At 48.0% G+C, this 7,500-nt stretch overlaps 1 protein-coding gene across 2 annotated transcripts in view; it reads left to right on the forward strand.

Moving 5' to 3' along the window:
- sybl1 (synaptobrevin-like 1) overlaps positions 1 to 3,248 on the forward strand; it is a 15,937-nt gene extending 12,689 nt beyond the window's left edge. For both annotated transcript variants that reach the window (XM_014198468.3, XM_014198467.3), the window contains exon 8: positions 1 to 3,248. This exon is cut by the window's left edge and continues 2,082 nt beyond it. The gene's annotated coding sequence lies outside the window, so the exon portion shown is untranslated.
- Positions 3,249 to 7,500: the final 4,252 nt, after the last annotated feature.

Below are 7,500 nucleotides of genomic sequence, written 5' to 3' on the forward strand. Positions count from 1 at the left end.
TCTGTGTACCTACCCTGTCAGGGTCCGTCTGTACCTACCTACATACCTAGTGCTACTAAACTGTCCAGACACCGATGTCTCTCTGTTCAGTTGTTACAAGAAATTTAGATTAAAAAAAACAAAACAAAAAAAGATTGATTGCACTAACGAGTCTGATGTTACAAATCAATAGACCAATATTTAATGATGTTAAATAACCAGATTCCTCTTCTCTGATAGGCTACTCCTTCCCCTCCTCTGCTATGATAGGCTGACCCTTCCCTTACTCTGATAGGGCGCTTCAGCTCAGCCTCTCGTCCACAGCCTCCGTTCTGGTTCAGCCCCCTGGCCTTGACTCAGGAGTGCAGTACTATAGTTTTGCTCTTGTAGTACTGCAGTAGTACTGCAGTAGTACTGTACAGAGCAGAGCTTGACCGTGGGACCTGGCACGCAGTTGGAAAGGCTTAACGTACTGATAGAAATGTCTTGCTTCATTACTCTACATGTCAGAGAAGCAGGTCCTGTTCTGCAGAGCATTCAGAAAGTATTCAGACCCCTTGACTATGTCCACATTTTTGTTACGTTACAGCCTTATTCTAAAATGGATTAAATTGTTGTTTTTTCCCTCATCAAACTACATACAATAACTCATAATGACAAAAACTAGTTTTTTTGAAATTTTAGCAAATTTATAAAATAAAAAAAATAGATTTAAGTTTCCATCAGTATTCAGACCCTTTACTCAGTACTTTGTTGAAGCACCTTTGGCAGCGATTACAGCCTCGGGTCTTCTTGGGTATGATGCTGCAAGCTTGGCACATCTGTATTTGGGGAGTTTCTCTCAATCTTCTCTGCAGATCCTCTCAAGCTCTGTCAGGTTGGATGGGAAGCGTTGCTGCACAGCTATTTTCAGGTCTCTCCAGAGATGGGCCACTCCAGGACATTCAGAGACTTGTCCCGAAACCACTCCTGCATTGTCTTGGCTGTGTGCTTAGGGTCGTTGTCCTGTTGGAAGGTGAACCTTCACCCCAGTCTGAGGACCTGAGCATTCAGGAGCAGGTTTTCACCAAGGATCTCTCTGTACTTTGCTCCGTTCATCTTTCTCTCGATCCTGACTAGTCTCCCAGTCCCTGATGCTGAAAAACATCCCCACAGTATGATGCTGCCACCACCATGCTTCACCTTAGGGATGGTGCCAGGTTCCCTCCAGACATGATGCTGCCACCACCATGCTTCACAGTAGGGATGGTGCCAGGTTTCCTCCAGACATGATGCTGCCACCACCATGCTTCACAGTAGGGATGGTGCCAGGTTTCCTCCAGACATGATGCTGCCACCACCATGCTTCACAGTAGGGATGGTGCCAGGTTTCCTCCAGACATGATGCTGCCACCACCATGCTTCACTGTAGGGATGGTGCCAGGATTCCTCCAGATGTGACTCTTAGCATTCAGGCCAAAGAGGTCGATCTAGGTTTCCTCAGACCAGAGAATCTTGTTTCTCATGGTCTGATTCCTTTGTGTGCCTTTTGGAAAACTCCAAGCAGACTGTCATGTGCCTTTTACTGAGGAGTGGCTTCCATCTGGCCACTCTACCATAAAGGCCCGATTGGTGAAGTGCTGCAGAGATGGTTGTCCTTCTGGAAGGTTCTCCCATCTCCACAGAGGAACTCTAGAGCTCTGTCAGAGTGACTATTGGGTTCTTGGTCACCTCCCTGACCAAGGCCCGTCTCCCCCGATTGCTCAGTTTGGCCGGGCGGCCAGCTCTAGGAAGAGTCTTGGTGTTTCCAAACTTCTTCCATTTTAAGAATGATGGAGGACACTGTGTTCTTGAGGACCTTCAATGCTGCAGAATTGTTTTGGTACCCTTCCCCAGATCTGTGCATCGACACAATCCTGTCTCGGAGCTCTACGGACTATTCCTTCGACCCCATGGCTTGGTTTTTGCTCTGACATGCACTGTCAACTGTGGGACCTTATATAGACAGGTGTGTGCCTTTCCAAATCATGTCCAATCAATTGAATTTACCACAGGTGGACTCCAATCAAGTTGTAGAAACATCTCAAGGATGATCAATGGAAACAGGATGCACCTGAGCTCAATTTCAAGTCGCATAGCAAAGGGTCTGAATACTTATCTAAATGTGATGTTTTATTATTTGTAAAAAATGTCAAAACCTGTTTTTGCTTTGTCACTATGGGGTATTGTGTGTAGATTGAGGACATTTAATTGATTTTTTTAAAATCCATTTTGTAATAAGGCAACAAGTGGAAAAAGGGAAGGGGTCTGAATCCATTCTGAATGACCCCCCTGATCTCCTGTCACCTCTGAACCCTGACCTCCTCCTCTCTGTCACCTCTGAACCCTGACCTCCTCCTCTCTGTCACCTCTGAACCCTGACCTCCTCCTCCTCTCTGTCACCTCAACCCTGACCTCCTCCTCCTCTCTGTCACCTCTGAACCCTGACCTCCTCCTCATCTCTGTCACCTCTGAACCCTGACCTCCTCCTCCTCTCTGTCACCTCTGAACCCTGACCTCCTCCTCCTCTCTGTCACCTCAACCCTGACCACCTCCTCCTCTCTGTCACCTCTGAACCCTGACCTCCTCCTCATCTCTGTCACCTCTGAACCCTGACCTCCTCCTCCTCTCTGTCACCTCTGAACCCTGACCTCCTCCTCCTCTCTGTCACCTCTGAACCCTGACCTCCACCTCATCTCTGTCACCTCTGAACCCTGACCTCCTCCTCCTCTCTGTCACCTCTGAACCCTGACCTCCTCCTCCTCTCTGTCACCTCTGAACCCTGACCTCCTCCTCCTCTCTGTCACCTCTGAACCCTGACCTCCACCTCATCTCTGTCACCTCTGAACCCTGACCTCCACCTCATCTCTGTCACCTCTGAACCCTGACCACCACCACCTCTCTGTCACCTCTGAACCCTGACCACCACCACCTCTCTGTCACCTCTGAACCCTGACCTCCACCTCATCTCTGTCACCTCTGAACCCTGACCTCCTTCTCTCTGTCATCTCCACCGTTTGTGTCTTTCAGTTAAAATCATATACATTATAATGTAATGCACTGTGACATGGTTTGTTTGCTTCCTGCCATCATATGGTTTATAATCATGGAATTATTTAATTAATCTACATCCAAGTGTGGAACTGCAGATGAAAATTAGCCAGCTGGCTAAAACCAGCACTTTTACTGAAATGTTGATTTAATGTGCACTGTCCCTGTAAATATAAAAATAAACTAATAATACACTCAAACTCATTCTGCTGTCTTGATTTCTACAGGATAGGTTTTCTAAATGTCAAATGATATGGCCACACAGAGAGATGATACACACACACACACACACAGCCAAGTCAATGAAAAGTAATGAAGACCATTAGTTTGCCAGTAGCTTAGTTTAATTCTAAAACATCAGAATATGTCACATCTTCAGGATGCCTTCTGTGTTTCAGTCTGAATGTTGTGTTAGCAGCTTCATATGTGGAGCACACTCAACCAGCTGTATAAGGCCATAAGACCCCACCCAACCAGCTGTATGAGTCCATAAGACCCCACTCAACCAGCTGTATAAGGCCATAAGACCCCACCCAACCAGCTGTATGAGGCCATAAGACCCCACTCAACCAGCTGTATAAGGCCATAAGACCCCACCCAACCAGCTGAATAAGGCCATAAGACCCCACTCAACCAGCTGAATAAGGCCATAAGACCCCACTCAACCAGCTGTATAAGGCCATAAGACCCCACTCAACCAGCTGTATAAGGCCATAAGACCCCACCCAACCAGCTGTATGAGGCCATAAGACCCCACTCAACCAGCTGTATGAGGCCATAAGACCCCACTCAACCAGCTGTATGAGGCCATAAGACCCCACTCAACCAGCTGTATAAGGCCATAAGACCCCACTCAACCAGCTGTATAAGGCCATAAGACCCCACTCAACCAGCTGTATAAGGCCATAAGACCCCACCCAACCAGCTGTATAAGGCCATAAGACCCCACTCAACCAGCTGTATAAGGCCATAAGACCCCACTCAACCAGCTGTATAAGGCCATAAGACCCCACTCAACCAGCTGTATAAGGCCATAAGACCCCACTCAACCAGCTGTATAAGGCCATAAGACCCCACTCAACCAGCTGTATAAGGCCATAAGACCCCACTCAACCAGCTGTATAAGGCCATAAGACCCCACTCAACCAGCTGTATAAGGCCATAAGACCCCACTCAACCAGCTGTATAAGGCCATAAGACCCCACTCAACCAGCTGTATAAGGCCATAAGACCCCACTCAACCAGCTGAATAAGGCCATAAGACCCCACTCAACCAGCTGAATAAGGCCATAAGACCCCACTCAACCAGCTGTATAAGGCCATAAGACCCCACCCAACCAGCTGTATAAGGCCATAAGACCCCACTCAACCAGCTGAATAAGGCCATAAGACCCCACTCAACCAGCTGAATAAGGCCATAAGACCCCACTCAACCAGCTGTATAAGGCCATAAGACCCCACCCAACCAGCTGTATGAGGCCATAAGACCCCACTCAACCAGCTGTATAAGGCCATAAGACCCCACTCAACCAGCTGTATGAGGCCATAAGACCCCACTCAACCAGCTGTATAAGGCCATAAGACCCCACTCAACCAGCTGAATAAGGCCATAAGACCCCACTCAACCAGCTGTATAAGGCCATAAGACCCCACTCAACCAGCTGAATAAGGCCATAAGACCCCACTCAACCAGCTGAATAAGGCCATAAGACCCCACTCAACCAGCTGAATAAGGCCATAAGACCCCACTCAACCAGCTGAATAAGGCCATAAGACCCCACTCAACCAGCTGTATAAGGCCATAAGCAACCAAGAAAATGCTCATCCAGAATCGGTGCTCCTAGTGGCCGGGGACTTGAATGCAGGCAAACTTAAATCAGTTTTACCTCATTTCGATCAGCAGGTTAAATGTGCAACCAGGAAAATAACTCGACCACACACACAGACTCATACAAAACTCTCCCTCGCCTTCTATTTGGCAATATATGTTACGGGATTCATCCAATGGCATTGAGGAGTACACCACCTCAGTCACCGGCTTCATCAATAAGTGCATCGACGACGTCGTCCCCACAGTGACCGTACGTACATATCCCAACCAGAAGCAATGGATTACAGGCAACATCCGCATCAAGCTACAGTATAGAGCTGCCACTTTCAAGGAGCGGGACACTAATCCGGACGCTGATAAGAAATCCCGCTACGCCCTCAGACGAACCATCAAACAGGCAAAGCATCAATACAGGACTAAGATCGAATCCTACTACACCGGCTCTGATGCTCATCGGATATGGCAGGGTTTGAAAACTATTACGGACTACAAATCTGAAACCCAGTCGCGAGCCTACCAGACGAGCTAAATGCCTTTTATGCTCGCTTCAAGCAACACTGAAGCATGCTCGAGAGCACCAGCTATTCCGGACGACTGTGTGATCACTCTCTCCGTAGCCGACGTGAGCAAGACTTTTAAACAGGTCAACATTCACAAAGCTGTGGGGCTAATTGGCAAGTGTCTAACCTGACATTTTCAACCTCTCCCAGACCGAGTCTGTAATACCTACATGTTTCAAGCAGACCACCATAGTCCCTGTGCCCAAGAACACTAAGGCAACCTGCCTAAATGACTACCACCACATGGCACTCATGTCGGTAGCCATGAAGTGCTTTGAAAGGCTGGTCATGGGTCACATCAACACCATCATGCCGGAAACCCTAGACCCACTCCAATTTGCATACCGCCCTAACAGATCCACAGATAACACAATCTCAGTTGCACTCCACACTGCCCTTTCCCACCTGGACAAAAGGAACACCTATGTGAGAATGCTGTTCATCGACTACAGCTCAGCGTTCAACACCTTAGTGCCGTCAAAGCTCATCAGTAAGCTAAGGACCCTGGGACTAAACACCTCCCTCTGCAACTGGATCCTGGACTTCCTGACTGGCCGCCCCCAGGTGGTAAAAGTAGGCAACAACACGCCTGCCATTCTGATCCTCAACACTGGGGCCCCTCAGGGGTGCGTGCTCAGCCCCCTCCGGTACTCCCGGTTCACCCACGACTGCATGGCCAAGCATGACACCAACATCATCATTAAGTTTGCTGATGACACAACAGTGTCCCTGATCACCGACAATGATGAGACATCCTATAGGAAGGAGGTCAGAGACCTGGCAGTGTGGTGCCAGGACAACCTCTCTCTCAATGTGAGCAAGACAAAGGAGCTGATCGTGGACTACTGGAAAAGGAGGGTCGAACAGGCCCCCATTAACATCGACGAGGCTGAAGTGGAGCGTGTCGAGAGTTTCAAGTTCCTTGGAGTCCACATCACCAACGAACTATCATGGTCCAAACACACCAAGACAGTTGTGAAGAGGGCACAAAAACACATTTCCCCCCTCAGGAGACTGAAAAGATTTGGCATGGGTCCCCAGATCCTCAAAAAGTTCTACAGCTGCACCATCGAGAGCATCCTGACTGGTTGCATCACCGCCTGGTATGGCAACTGCTTGGCATGTGACCGTTAGGCGCTAGAGAGTGTAGTACGTACGGTCCAGTACATCACTGGGGCCAAGCTTCCTGACATCCAGGCGGTGTCAGAGGAAGGGCCAAAAAATTGTCTGACTGTTCCCTCTGCTACCGCACAGCAAGCGGTACCGGAGCGCCAAGTCTAGGACCAAAAGGCTCCTTAACAGCTTCTACCCCCAAGCCATAAGACTGCTGAGCAATTAATCAAATGGTCACCCGCACTATTTACATTGACCCCCCCCCCCCGCTACTCGCTGTTTGTTATCTATACATTGTAACTTTACAAATTAACTCGACTAACCTGTACACCCACACTATGATTTGGTACTGGTACCCCCTGTATATAGCCCCTGTATATAGCCCCTGTATATAGCCCCTGTATATAGCCTCGTTATTGTTATGTAATTAAAAATATATATATATATAAATTCACTTTAGTTTATTTAGTAAATATTCTCAACTTTATTTCTTGAACTGCATTGTTGGTTAAAGGCTTGTCTACACCTGTTGAATTCGGCGCATGTGACAAATGAAATTTGATTTGAGCAAGCTGATGAGCTTCCCTGAGACGGATTCTGACAATTTTGGCAGAAATTCTTTGGTTGTGCAAACCCACAGTTTCATCAGCTGTCCGGGTCTCAGATGATCCCGCAGGTGAAGAAGCCGGATGTGGAGGTCCTGTGCTGGTGTGGTTACACGTGGTCTGCACTTGTGAGGCAGGTTGGACGTACTGCCAAATTCTCTAAAAGGACATTGGAGGCAGCTTAAGGATACATGCCCCGTAACAGGGATGTAAACAAATTTGTGCACAAACATTTGAGAATAATAAGCTTTTTGTGCGTTTGAAAAACTTCTGGGATCCTTCATTTCAGATAGAGGTAGTGGGTCAGAAGGCTGTGGAGGTCCTTGGACCAGTCTGTCTCTGT

This window comes from Salmo salar, chromosome 05 (assembly GCF_965601325.2).
Source record: "Salmo salar chromosome 05, fSalSal1, whole genome shotgun sequence".
NCBI classification, from domain to species: Eukaryota; Metazoa; Chordata; class Actinopteri; order Salmoniformes; family Salmonidae; genus Salmo; species Salmo salar.